Source organism: Podarcis liolepis, assembly GCF_965112155.1.
Source record: "Podarcis liolepis genome assembly, chromosome: 12".
Classification (NCBI taxonomy): domain Eukaryota; kingdom Metazoa; phylum Chordata; class Lepidosauria; order Squamata; family Lacertidae; genus Podarcis; species Podarcis liolepis.
Window position 1 is genome coordinate 3470082 of NC_139563.1, and position 14928 is coordinate 3485009.

A 14928-nucleotide genomic window follows, 5' to 3' on the forward strand; every position below is an offset into this window, starting at 1 on the left:
AGGTGTGCAACACATGGGAAGCTGGAACTCAATCTTTTCCAGGTGATTCCCCTACCTTTGCTAAGTTTTTTTTTTAATGATATTTATTAAAATTTCAGAAAAAAAGAATTACATAAAAACAAGAAAAGCAAAAACAAAAGACAGCAGTAAAAATACAAGAAAAATACAAAATACAGAATAAAAGAATAAAAAACACTTTAAAAAAATAGATCAACCTTTCCTTGCCTTACATTCATATCCTTGTGTCCCTGACCTCCTCATACCTCCCTTTTTTGTATTCCAATTCAATTAGTTGTTTCAGCAATTTCTTTCCGTCTTTATTTTCTCTTAATTCTTTAACTTAATATACTATAACTTTAAATTTTCACCTGTTATCAATCTATTTTTACATACACCTTTATAGCATTACTGCTTAAACCACCTAACTTCATTCTAACATCATTCTAACATTCATTAACTTTGCAATATTTCTGTAGATAGTCTTTAAATTTCTTCCAATCTTCTTCCACCAACTCTTCTCCCTGGACCTTTGCTAAGTTTTGGACGACAGAGGCAAATTCACAAAGCCCAACATTTTACTGAAAGTCCAAGTCAGTGCTGGATTTACGTATAAGCTCAACAAGCTATAGCTTAGGGCCCCACTCTCCCCCCAAAAATTAAAGGAAAAACAACAACTGGGTGTACATTTCCAAAATGTAAGATAAAAAATAAATTAAATTAAATTAAACCTACAGCAATAGTGTTTTTGTGTAGGCTCCTATGATGTACGTAATGGGCCCCGCATATAGCATATATTCAACACACAAAAAGCGACAATTTGTTGTTGACAAAGGACAGCTGGACATATAAAGGGCCCCATTACCTTCAGGAGCTTAGGGCCTCATCAAACCTAAATCTGGCCCTGGTCTAAGTTTTCTGTGTTTGCGACTGTAATATACAAGCGTGCCCGGGGGGAAAATACATTTTTTTCAGAGGTGAATATGCTCTTGAACTATATACCCCTTGTATGGAAGTTGACAACAGGACGGCGAAAATGGATTCTACACACCCTAAACTTGGCCATATTGATGAATTGGGAGAATAGAGATACGATTCCCTTTAATCAATGGCTTCACAACATTGGCAACATACAAACGGACAGCTTATAGATGCAGACTTTCTTTGGATAAATAGAATGATATTCGGAATGAGTTCACACAGAATATATTCGGTTACTGACAGTTATACATGTATTGGGATAATAAGAATATACAGTGGTGCCTCGCAAGACGAAATTAATTCGTTCCGCAAGTTTTTTCTTCTTGCGAGTTTTTCGTCTTGCGATGCACGGTTTCCCATAGGAATGCATTGAAAATCAATTAATGCGTTCCTATGGAAACCGACTTCAGACCAGGTCCGGGGACAGTCTGTCCCCCGACCTCTTCTGAAGGCTGGGGGGGGGACAAGGGCTTTTCTTCCCACCCCCAGCATTTTAAAAAACCCTGGGACAGCGGAGGGCTTCTCCGCTGTCCGGGGCGATCTTAAAATGCTGGCGGGCGGCATTTTAAAATCGCCCCGGGACAGCGGAGGACTTCTCCGCTGTCCGGGGTGATTTAAAAGCCCCTGGGAAGGCAGGCAGGGGGGACAAAGACTTTTGCCCCCCGCCAGCCTTCAGAAGAGGTCCTGGACCTCTTCTGAAGGCTGGCGGGGGCGAAAGTCTTTGCTCCCCCCCGCCTGCCTTCAAAAGCTGTCCGGCCAAGGCTTCGCGGACCTCTCCGCCAGCAGCGGCAGCGCTGCCGCTGCTGGCGGAGAGTGGCTGGCATGCCGAAGCCTGCGCGCGCTGACATCAGCGTGCCCAGGCTTCGCGGATCTCTCCTGCCTTCAAAAGCCGTCCGGGATAGCGGGAAGCGCTTCCCTGCTATCCCGGACTGCTTTTAAAATGCTGGCGCTGGGGAGCAAAGCCTTTCGGCCCCCGCCAGCCTTCCTGGACCTCTTCTGAAGGCCGGAGGGGGGGGGAAAGGCTTTGCTCCCCACCGCTAGCATTTAAAAGAGGTCCCCGGAGATTTCCCTATGGGCTTTCGTCTTGCGAAGCAAGCCCATAGGGAAATTCGTTTTGCGAAGCGCCTCCAAAACGGAAAACCCTTTCGTCTAGCGGGTTTTCCGTCTTGCGAGGCGTTCGTCTTGCGGGGTACCACTGTACACATTTCTATATTAATGTAAGGGGACACAGGTGGCGCTGTGGGTTAAACCACAGAGCCTAGGACCTGCCGATCAGACGGTCCAGGCAAAAGCGACTTTAGCAAAGGCGGGGTTGCAGCACTCATCTTTATTGGCCGAGGGAGCCGCTGTTTGTCCACAGACAGCTTTCCGGGTCATGTGGCCAGCAGGAATAAACTGCTTCTGGAGCAACGGAACACCGTGACGGAAACCAAAGCGCATGGAAACGTCGTTTACCTTCCTGCTGCAGTGGTACCTATTTATCTACTTGCACTGGTGTGCTTTCAAACTGCTAGTACATTTCCGAGCACAGTTCAAAGTGTTGGTGTTGACCTTTAAAGCCCTAAACAGCCTCGGCCCAGTAGACCTGAAGGAGCGTTGCCACCCCTATTGTTCTGCCCGGACACTGAGGTCCAGCGCCAAGGGCCTTCTGGTGGTTCCCTCACTGTGAGAAGCCAAGCTACAGGGAACCAGGCAGAGGGCCTTCTCGGTGGTGGCGCCCGCCCTGTGGAATGCCCTCCCACCAGATGTCAAAGAGATGAACAACTACCTGACATTTAGAAGACATCTGAAGGCATGTTCAGGGAAGTTTTTAGTGTGTGACATTTTGATGTATTTTTAATCTTTGTTGGAAGCCACCCAGAGTGGCTGGGGAAACCGAGCCAGGTGGGTGGGGTACAAATAATACATCATTATTATTATTATTATTATTATTATTATTATTATTATTATTATTATTATTATATTCCAGCTCCCGGAGGCATTGCAAAATAACACAGACTTGTCTAGTTGCGCTGTTTGCTTTTCTCTCTGTGTGCTGGCGGTGACGGGATTGGAGGGGCTTAAGGGCTGGTTCACGTCACTGTGAAATCCGCCGCAAGCAAGGTGCGCATGAGCCTTGGCCATTAAGTGGGGCATCTCCCAGGGGTGGGCGTGAAGGGCTCATCAGGGATGGGTGTAGGTGGGGATGACGGAGGCTCTGAGCCCGGCCACCTGGCTTGCCGTGTGGCCTCTTATGCGCGCTGACAAATGGCCTTTTCAAGTTGGCTTTCCTCCAGGTCTCTTCCAGAGAGAGCAGGCCAGGAATGACTCTGCATTGAGCTCAGCGCACTGGATGAAAAATCTAGGGCGCCGCTGAGCGTTGTGGAAAGAAAAATGGGACCGGTGTCCAGTTTCGGACGGAGGCAGCTATTTTCTCCCAGCTGGCTGCTAATTGCTGATCTTGCGCGTTGCCGCTGTTGTCTTTTAGAAATAAATAATGGTGGTACTCTCACAATTTGCGTGCGTGTGTTCGGTTTGTGTGTGTGTGTGTGTGTGTGTGTGTGTGTGTGTGTGTATTTCATCACACAAACTATGCTCGCATTTTCACAGTCATGCTGGAAACCACAGGCAGGGAGAGGGCTCTGGCTATTATTGTTTTATTCGTATTTATTTAATTGGCCCTTCCTCAGAAGATCCCAGGGAAGTTCGCAACAGGAAAAAACCCCACAAAAGGAGAACACAAGGATGCGTAATAAAACAAAAGCAAACGGAGAAATCCTCTGCCCCAGAAACACATTTTAAAAGGCATAGAACAGGCATGGGCAAACGGCCCTCTGGATGTTTTAGGACTACAACTCCCATGATCCCTAGCTAACAGGTGGTCAGGGATGATGAGAGTTGTAGTCCCAAAACATCCGGAGGGCCGAGTTTGCCTATGCGTGGCATAGAATGTTAACCAGCCAAACACCTGTTTGAGGAGAAATGTTTTTGCCTGGCGCCTAAAGATATGCAATGAAGCTCAAACAGTAGAGTATGAGACTCTTAATCTCATGGTCCTGAGTTCGAGGTCCATGTTGGGCTAAAGTGTCCTGCGTTGCAGCGGGTTGGACTAGATGACCCCCGCGATCCCTTTCAACTCTAGAATTCTAAGCGCTTGTGATTGAGTCCTCCTTGTCAGTTTGTCCCACAGAGGCAACCGCTGGACTAGATTGCCATTGGCCTCATCCATCTCTCTCTCTTACACACATACGTATTCATGTTTTATTAAGGAAATTTCATTTATAAAAAGGTAGAGTGAAGGGGGGAGAAAGAAGGGGGGAAAGTGAATGAGAATGAAAAATAGAAAAGAAAAATTGCATCACCCTACAAGGGACACGGTCTAAACCACAGAGCCTAGGACTTGCCGATCAGAAGGTTGGCGGTTCGAATCCCCATGACGGGGTGAGCTCCTGTTGTTCGGTCCTGTGGCCAGCATGACTTAGCCACTTCTGGCAAACCAGAGCAGCGCACGGAAACGCCGTTTACCTTCCCGCTGGAGCAGTACCTATTTATCTACTTGCACTTTTGACGTGCTTTCGAACTGCTAGGTTGGCAGGAGTTCTGCAACTCTACGAGATCCTTTTTAAAGCAAGGGGCCGCCCCCTTGGGACTTGCCACTGGGAAGTGAACCCGAACCCTCCTGCATGCAGGGCAAATTCTCTGCCCGGGAGCCACGGGGCATGGATGCCCCAACATTTACTGATCCACTCAACAGAGAAGCCTGCTTTGCAAATGGCCGAGAGATGGAACGTGGAGCGCTCTGAACAGCAAAGCACTAAAATAAGTACTACCTACTTTGATTATTACCCTCACTGGGAACAGGGGAAAGTTGCCAGCTCTGTGCTTGGCCAGATATGATGCCTTGGAGAATCGGGACTGTCCACTTCTGGGGTGAAGGTCTAGCTAATGGGCTCTGCTGTAGCTGCTATTGATCCGGCGCAACTCTCCAGGGAACGGGAGGCAGCTTACGGGAAATGCTATCTGGTCTCTCTCCGGCTCAGACAGTTGCAAGCTCCGCTCCTTCCCATTAAGACCTTTGGGATCCTTGCCAAGGGAGGATTAAGCCTGGCTACTTTTCAGAGATCACTTGCAGCACAGTAAAAAGGCTAATCTTGCACGGAGTGCGGGGGGGGGGGTGCCTGGCAATGCCACCCTGCAGAATTGGCCTCGCCCAAATCAGGGGTCCCTCCTGATTTTTGCACTATGATTCCCATCACAGAATTGCAGAGTTGGAAAGTACCTCTATCTAGTCCACCCAAAGCAATGTAGAAGAAGAGTTTGGATTTGATATCCTGCTTTATCACTACCCGAAGGAGTCTCAAAGCGGCTCACATTCTCCTTTCCCTTCCTCCCCCACAACAAACACTCTGTGGGGTGAGTGGGGCTGAGAGACTTCAGAAAAGTGTGACTAGCCCAAGGTCACCCAGCAGCTGCATGTGGAGGAGCGGGGAATCGAACCCGGTTCACCAGATTATGAGCCCACTGCTCTTAACCACTACACCACACTGGCGCAATGTAGGAATCGCAGCTGTCATCCACGACAGGTGGCCATCCAAGCTCTGCTTAAAAACTCACAAGGAAGGAGAACCTATCAAGAAAGGAGTTGAGCAGTTCTTACCACCAGAAAATTCTTCCCAACATTTAGTTGGAATCTCATTTCTTGTAACTTGAAGTCCTGCCCTAGGGAGCAGAAGAAACCAAACTTGCTCCATCCTTCAGATATTTGAAGACGGCTCACATATCTCCTCTCAAAATAAAAAAATTCCTTCCAGTAGCACCTTAAAGACCAACTAAGTTAGTTCTTGGTATGAGCTTTCGTGTGCATGCACACTTCTTTAGATACACTGAAACAGAAGTTGCCAGATCCTTCTATATAGTGAGAAGGTGGGGAGGGGTATTACTCAGAAGGGTGGTGGGAATGGGAGATTGGCAGGTAGCTGAGATGAGCCTGTTGACGACTCTGGTTTGAACAAAGACATTGGATTCTTATCTCATTATACATGACTAAGCCATTTTTCACCTTCTCACCCCTTGCCTTTTCCTGTAAGACCTATTGCAGTCGTTAAGAGTCATCAACAGGCTCATCTCAGCTATCTGCCAATCTCCCATTCCCACCACCCTTCTGAGTAATACCCCTCCCCACCTTCTCACTATATAGAAGGATCTGGCAACTTCTGTTTCAGTGTATCTGAAGAAGTGTGCATGCACACGAAAGCTCATACCAAGAACTAACTTAGTTGGTCTTTAAGGTGCTACTGGAAGGAATTTTTTTATTTTGACTATGGCAGACCAACACGGCTACCTATCTGTAACATATCTCCTCTCAGTCTCCTCCTCCTCCCAGCTCCTTCAACCATTCCTCAACAGGCTTGGTTTCTAGATCCTTGATCATGTTGGCCGACCTCCTCTGTCCACCTTCCAGTTTATCAATATCCTTCTTAGATTGTGGTGCCCAGAGCTGGACACAGTATTCCAGGTATAACCTGAATAAAGGTAAAGATAAAGGAACCCCTGACCATTAGGCGTGCAGCTTCCGGGTCATGTGGCCAGCATGACTAAGCCGCTTCTGGCGAACCAGAGCAGCGCATGGAAACACTGTTTACCTTCCCGCCGGAGCGGTACCTATTTATCTACTTGCACTTTGACGTGCTTTTGAACTGCTAGGTTGGCAGGAGCAGGGACCGAGCAACGGGAGCTCACCCCGTCGCAGGGATTCGAACCGCCGACCTTCTGATTGCCAAGTCATAGGCTCTGTGGTTCAACCCACAGCGCCACCCGCATCCCATTAAAGACTACCTTACACTGCGTTTAAAACCAAAATTGCATTTGGATAGAAACTGTTTCTCAGGCGGCTAGTCCTGGTCTTTATAACCCTGGACCTTCTTCCAGAAGGCAGAAGCTGAAAGAGATCGTTTCCGGGGTGCGCACTATCCTGTGCTATCTCTGGAGCTTTCTTATGGCACCTGGAAGCGTAGATTTGATCCAAGGTGGGAAGAGTACGCCCAATTATTCTCTCCGCAGTCTTTACAACCCTGGACAACATTATTTTTTCCCTGACCATGCAGCTCCCAAACCACACACACAGACAATAAGTTAATACATTCTCAGCAGTACAATGGTAAAATGCCATCAACAGGTCCTTTGAGAGATTGTTTTTCCAGAGGATTCTCAGAAAATATAACCTCTGCTGTGCTCTCTTCATCAGGTCTTTGCTGTTTTCGCTGTGGGTTAAACCACAGAGCCTAGGGCTTGCCGATCAGAAGGTTGGCGGTTCGAATCCCCTCAACGGGATGAGCTCCCGTTGCTCGGTCCCTGCTCCTGCCAACCTAGCAGTTCGAAAGCACGTCAAAGTGCAAGTAGATAAATAGGTACCACTTCGGCGGGAAGGTAAACAGTGTTTCCATGCGCTGCTCTGATTCGCCAGAAGCGGCTTAGTCATGGTGGCCACATGACCTGGAAGCTGTACGCTGGCTCCCTCGGCCAGTAAAGCGAGATGAGCGCCGCAACCCCAGAGTCGGTCATGACTGGACCTAATGGTCAGGGGTCCCTTTACCTTTACCCCAGGTTAGGTCATCTCTCAACTCCATTCCCAGAACCCGAAACACCGAGACCTGTTCCACACACTTCCCCTCAATAATAAGTGGCTGAATATAATTCTCCCTGAGCTTCTAGCTTTCCACAAGAAGGGAATCTGATGGACAGGTGATTAAGAGGGTCACATACGCTACCCCGCCCCCCAATGTTTGAATCAGCTCTTTGAAAGCCACAATGCCCTAGAGAAAAGAGATCTAATTGCCCTTACTGCAGCAACTTTCTTAAGGTCAGAGAAGGATTAAGAAGAGGATAAGCACACCAGGAACAGATGCTCACTTAAGACCGAAAGGCAACACGGCCAATGAGCTTTTAAGAAATGGGCAGAGGGACTGGAGGGAGGGAAAGCTGGGGGCATCAACATGATAGATGCTGGCTTGTGGCAGAAAGGGCTGCAAGCCTATTTAAGGAGCCACGGATGTCCAGCTGAACTATTTAAAATTTTAAAAGATGATGCTGTTAAGGTGCTACACTCAATATGCCAGCAAGTCTGGAAAACTCAGCAGTGGCCAGAGGATTGGAGAAGATCAGTCTACATCCCAATCCCAAAGAAGGGCAGTGCCAAAGAATGCTCCAACTACCGCACAATTGCACTCATTTCACACGCTAGCAAGGTTACGCTTAAAATTCTACAAGGAAGGCTCAAGCAGTATGTGGACCGAGAACTCCCAGAAGTGCAAACTGGATTTCGAAGAGGCAGAGGAACCAGAGACCAAATTGCAAACATGCGCTGGATTATGGAGAAAGCTAGAGAGTTCCAGAAAGACATCTACTTCTGCTTCATTGACTATGCAAAAGCCCTTGACTGTGTCGACCACAGCAAAATATGGCAAGTTCTTGAAGAAATGGGAGTGCCTGATCACCTCATCTGTCTCCTGAGAAATCTCTACGTGGGACAAGAAGCTACAGTTAGAACTGGATATGGAACAACTGATTGGTTCAAAATTGGGAAAGGAGTACGGCAAGGCTGTATATTGTCTCCATGGGGTCACAAAGAGTCGGACACGACTAAACAACAACAACAGATGTCTAGCTCCTTTTCGCTGACCATTCAGAGCAAGGAGGAATCTGAAAAACACATTATTAGCCGAGACAGAAGCAGGGCAAGATGCCTCTGTTCTAGGCTTCAGAATTCCAGCTGCTGACAGCTCTTGGGCTCGGATCCTGTTTGGGGGTTTCCCATAATGACACCCCAGTTGGTCACGGCGAGAACAGGGTGCAAGACTAAATGGGTCATGGGCCTGATCCGGCACGCTCTTATGTGAACTCCAGATCCCAGTCCAGATTGCAAACTGGGGTCCCCTTCTGCTTGCAAACATCCCAATGGCTCCTAGGTAGGCTTACTCAGAAGTCAGCCCCGCTGATAAAATACCTGAACAACAAGATGATAATAATAATAATTTATTTATACCCCGCCCATCTGGCTGGGTTTCCCCAGCCACTCTGGGCGGCCTCCAACAGAACACCAAAATACAATAACCTATTAATCATTAAAAGCTTCCCTAAAGAGGGCTGCCTTCAGATGTCTTCTAAAAGTCAGGTAGTTGTTTTTCTCTTTGACATCTGATTCGAGTGTGTTCCACAGGGCAGGAGCCACCACCGAGAAGGCCCTCTGCCTGATTCCCTGTAACCTCACTACTCGCAGTGAGGGAACCGCCAGAAGGCCCTCGGTGCTGGACCTCAGTGTCCGGGTAGAACGATGGGGGTGGAGACGCTCCTTCAGGTATACTGGGTCGAGGTCGTTTACGGCTTTCAATGTCAGCACCAACACTTTGAATTGCACTTGGAAACGTACTGGGAGCCAATGAAGATCTCTCAGGACCAATGTTATGTGGTCCCGGCGGCCACTCCCAGTCACCAGTCTAGCTGCCACATTCTGGATTAGTTGCAGTTTCCAGGTCACCTTCAAAGGTAGCCCCATGTAGAGTGCATTGCAGTAGTCCAAGCGGGAGATAACCAGAGCATGCACCACTCTGGCAACACAGTCTGCGGGCAGGGAGGGTCTCATCCTGCGTACCAGATGGAGCTGGTAGACAGCTGCCCTGGACACAGAATTGGCCTGTGCCTCCATGGACAGCTGTGAGTCCAGAATGACTCCCAGGCTGCGCACCTGGTCCTTCAGGGGCACAGTTATCCCATTCAGGACCAGGGAGTCCTCCACACCCGCTCACCCCCTGTCCCCCCAAAACAGTACTTCAGTCTTGTCAGGATTCAACCTCAATCTGTTAGCTGCCATCCATCCTCCAACCGCCTCCAGACACTCACACAGGACCTTCACCGCCTTCACTGGTTCCGATTTAAAAGAGAGGTAGAGCTGGGTATCATCCGCATACTGATGAACACCCAGCCCAAACCCCCTGATGATCTCTCCCAGCGGCTGCATGTAGATGTTAAAAAGCAAAACACAGATAAAAAAGAAGTATTGAAAACATAATGTATATGGAACCACCAGTTTTTAAAGCAATTCTACGGAACAATATTTCATGTTAGAACCAGCCTTCTTGAATGTTCCAGATGTTTTGGACTACAAGTCCCATCGGCCTGGGGCTGAGGGGAGTTGTAGTTCAAAATATTTGGAGGGCGCCAAGTTGGAGAAGGATGTGTTGAAACAGACGTACCTGGGTCGGTTCCCCTATACAGTGTTTTTAAAGCAACACAGTCAAGGCATCACAGCCATGTAAATACAACACCCACACAAGCTTACTCATAAGTAAGCCCTGTTATGTTCATTGGTGCTTACTCCTAGGTAAGCATATATGTAGGATGGCAAACTTAATGTCCTTTAACTGGGGGAAGGTGGCTTTGCAAAGACTATTCCCAGGATTCCCCTGGAAAAAAATAAAATATAAAATATCAGAATTGCAAACTGCTTTGAAGCCAAAGGATTAAAAAAAGTTGGGAGTAACTCAGAGAAGGTTTCTATTCCACAGCTGGCAGAATAAACTCAGGAGTTTTAAGATTAACAGTGCAAGCCTATCCACGCCTACTCAAAAGAAAGTCCTCTTGAATTCAATGCATCTTACACCCAGGTAAGTGGGGCTAAAATTGCAGCCTAAGATTGCCAAAAACACACCTGTAGGTTCTGTCCCCAGGCCTCAAAAATTCCTACCCCAGATGGGTTCAGGTTTGCAGAAATTATTCACTGGAATGCAAACACACTCTGTACATGCTTAGAAGTGCCCTTGTTATTTTCCATATCATAGGGCAACACTTGGAGAGGAATAGTTGCCAGAATTAAGCCTTGAATCCAAGCAAGCCCTTCTTTGCACAGAAAAATATTTGCAAAACTTTGGGCAGCAGTGGGAGTATAGCAGACCGCCCTCCCACCCATCCTTTACACCCCAGGTCTCTACTCAAGTGTAGACCCTAACCAGCCCCTTTGCTAACAACTCACATTTGCCTTCCTCTTCTGCAAGCCGCCGAATATTCAGCAGGGACTCCATTTAGGAAAGGATTCCCAAAGCAGCACAGTACATTTAAAAGGGTTTTCTCAGCATCTTAGGGCCTTCATAGCAACAGAGCAGAGACAGGAAGCCCAGCTAGAATTGAAAATGCGAGACTCTTGGGAGATCCCTCCTTTTATCTCGCTGGTCCTGGAGGTTTGCAATGGCTTTTGGGGGAATTAGGTGTGGCCCAGGTAGAGAAGCTGCTCACCTGGAGCCCTTAAAGAGAAAGAGGTTTTGGTATACCAGGTATGCCCAACTCCGAAGAGACTGTGATCTACTCACATTATAAAAATACTGGTTGTGACCTATCCATTGTTATTGACAGGCAAAGTTGTTGGGGGGGGCAAAGTTTTTTCAGGGGAGATCTACCGCAATCTCCCACAAATATCCAGTGATCTACCACAAACATCCAGTGATCTACCTCTTGGACACGCCTTGTTTCAAGGAATCCGGGGACACTTTTTGACTTCAACAGGAATGATAGGATTTTGTCAGGGGACTGATTTGTAAATCCTGGGACTGTCCCCGGGAAACGGGAACGTCTGGTAACCTTATACTATGGGCTCCACCCCCCAATCCTTCCATCCCTGTTCCAGGGTTGCCACACATCAGGGATTTTCTAGATATTGTTGTTGTTGTTTAGTCATGTCCGCCTCTTCGTGACCCCCTGGACCAGAGCACGCCAGGTACTCCTGTCTTCCGCTGCCTCCCGCAATTTGGTCAAACTCATGCTGGTAGCTTCGAGAACACTGTCCAACCAGCTCGTCCTCTGTCGTCCCCTTCTCCTTGTGCCCTCCATCTTTCCCAACATCAGGGTCTTTTCCAGGGAGTCTTCTCTTCTCATGAGGTGGCCAAAGTCTTGGAGCCTCAGTTTCAGGATCTGTCCTTCCAGTGAGCACTCAGGGCTGATTTCCTTCAGAATGGACAGGTTTGATCTTCTTGCAGTCCATGGGACCCTCAAGAGTCTCCTCCAGCACCATAATTCAAAAGCATCCATTCTTCGGCAATCAGCCTTCTTTATGGTCCAGCTCTCACTTCCATACATCACTACTGGGAAAACCAGAGCTTGAACTATACGGACCTTTGTTGGCAAGGTGATGTCTCTGCTTTTTAAGATACTGTCTAGGTTTGTCATTGCTTTTCTCCCAAAAAGCAGGCGTCTTTTAATTTAGGTCACGGCATTCAAAAAAATATGAGGGAATTGTTTTTGTACGCTACTGCGACCGCAAGAATATTGATAGCTACGAACTGGAAGGGTGACAAAGTACCGACAAAATTGGATTGGCAAAATAAATTGTTGGTTTATGCAGAACTGGCTAAACTAACAGAAAGATTGAGAGACCGCACCGCACGGAACAAACTTTTAAATTAAAAAAGTGGAGTATGTATAAAAACTATCTTAAGGACTACTGTAACACATGAAATCTGTGGCAGCTCTAGAATAACTTCCGTGATACATTGGATGAGTGCCAGGAAAGAGAATATATACGAATATAATGAATAACAAGACTGAAATAAAATGTGCGATAGGGTAAATAATGTTTAGAAGCATGAGGGGTTGACCGGAAGTCGTTGAATCTTTGAGAAAAATATGATACAATGTAACAAGTATTTTAAAAATTCCTCTTTTCTTTATTATATATTTCATTACATGTTGTTTTCTTTTCTTTTGTATATAATTAATTTCAATAAAGCATTTTAAAATAAAAAAGGAAATTTCTGGGCATACCCAGAATACTGGGGTCGGAAGCAGTGTCCAAGAGGAAATGTCCAGGGAAATCTGGACGTATGGCAACCCAAGTTGGCAGTGTAGTTCATTTATTTATTTATACTTTTCAAGTTTATACATTTCACCAATTTTATACATTTCACTAATTTTACAATCATTTTGACATTTCAAAACTTGGCTTCCTCCCCCCTCTCTTTCTGCGCTTCCTTGAGTTTGTTTTTAATATCTTCTGCATATCCAGATTAACTTCATGTGCTCATTTATTCATCTTCTTTAAATATATACTCTTATGAAACAGCAGGTTGTTACAATAATCCTGCCAATATTTTTATCTGTTTATAATTTATCTAGACATCCTGGCTAGCAGCCATCAATAGCCCTCTCCTCCATGAATTTGTCTGACCGTATTCTAAAACAATCTCATTTGGGGCCCATCCCAGCCTCCTGTGGCAGTGAGTTCCACAGTTTAAACATGCGCTGCATGGAGAAGGACTTTCTTTTATCTGTCGTAATGCTGGTGATAATAACTCAGGAACTTCAAGTTGAAGTTAAAGGGCTGTCACTTGGAAGGTGGAGAGAGCTTGCTTTCTCTTGCTCTGGAGGGCAGGACTCGAACCCAGGGCTTCAAGTTACGAGAAAGGGACTAAACGTCAGGAAGAACTTTATGACAGTGAGAGCCATTTGACAGTGGAACTCTCCTTCCTTGGAGGTTTTTAAGCAGTGCCAACAAAGGTCCGTATAGTTAAAGCTCTGGTTTTCCCAGTAGTGATGTATGGAAGTGAGCGCTGGACCATAAAGAAGGCTGATCGCCGAAGAATGGATGCTTTTGAACTCTGGTGCTGGAGGAGACTCTTGAGAGTCCCATGGACTGCAAGAAGATCAAACCTCTCCATTCTGAAGGAAATCAGCCCTGAGTGCTCACCGGAAGGACAGATCCTGAAGCTGAGGCTCCAAGACTTTGGCCACCTCATGAGAAGAGAAGACTCCCTGGAAAAGACCCTGATGCTGGGAAAGATGGAGGGCACAAGGAGAAGGGGATGACAGAGGACGAGCTGGTTGGACAGTGTTCTCGAAGCTACCAGCATGAGTTTGACCAAACTGCGGGAGGCAGTGGAAGACAGGCGTGCCTGGCGTGCTCTGGTCCAGGGGGTCATGAAGAGGCGGACACGACTAAACGACTAAACGACAACAACATGATTCTAACACTCACTAGGCAATGTTGGGTCAGAGGGACTAATGGTTTGATTCTGCGTCATGCAGCTTCCATAAGAGTCGTCCCAACTGTGTCCTGTTTGATTTTTTTTTTTAATTGGGTTTTGGGAAGGTTCATGCTGTAATATGCGTCTTGCTAGGTTTTCCCACTGAAGATTTGCTGCCGGCTCTCAAGCCTGCATAATATTTGAGAAACGAAGAAGTCAGAACCAGTTACAGATCCGTCAAATGTCTCCTCCTTCGGAGAGGACATACGCCCCCCAAAAAGTGCCGCTGGGGAACACAACCGCCTCTCCCTCAACCCACTCTTTGCAAATAAAACGTTGCTAAATTCCACTCAGCCAGTTTCTGTCTCGGAGGCCTTTGCACGATTCCACTCTTGTCAGTTCAGGTCTCCATCGCTTTTTTGGCGAGAGAATTCAGCCTCCCTCTCATGCGCGCTCTGTGGGTGGAATGAGTTCTGTTCCCCAGGATGCAATGCAAAAGTCAACATGCCCCCCAATGCCAAATCGGGGGGCGGGGAAAGCCCATGAAATAGGTCAGACAATTGCAAACAAGGAAGGAAGAATCAGAACAATAGTCTGAGACCGTATTCTGCGCTGAGAGCCAGTGGTCGTGCACTGGTTAGAGGGTCTGGCTGTATGAGATATATATGAGAATAGACGAATAAAAAAATAAATTAAGATAATTTGGAGTAAGGATGGAAATAAATGTCAAAAAAACTGCAGAAAAAGGGGGGGAGTCCAAGTCTCAAATGTCAGAATTATGTTTGAATAATTGTTGTAATGTATTTAAATGAAAATTACAATTATTATTATTTTTTAAAAAAGAAGTTCCCTTGTATTGTTTATGTCCCTCTATTATTCCTTGATGACCGTAGCTCAGCCACACGAATTCCTTTGCCGCTTGGATTCTCCTTTCATATCAAAAATCACCCAAACACAAGCATTTATT

The 14928-nt window shown here is 46.7% G+C and overlaps 1 protein-coding gene across 1 annotated transcript in view; it reads right to left on the bottom strand.

Moving 5' to 3' along the window:
• LOC310689208 (uncharacterized protein) overlaps nt 1–14928 on the bottom strand; it is a 65023-nt gene that overhangs the window by 28983 nt on the left and 21112 nt on the right. The gene's annotated exons all lie outside the window — the stretch shown is intronic.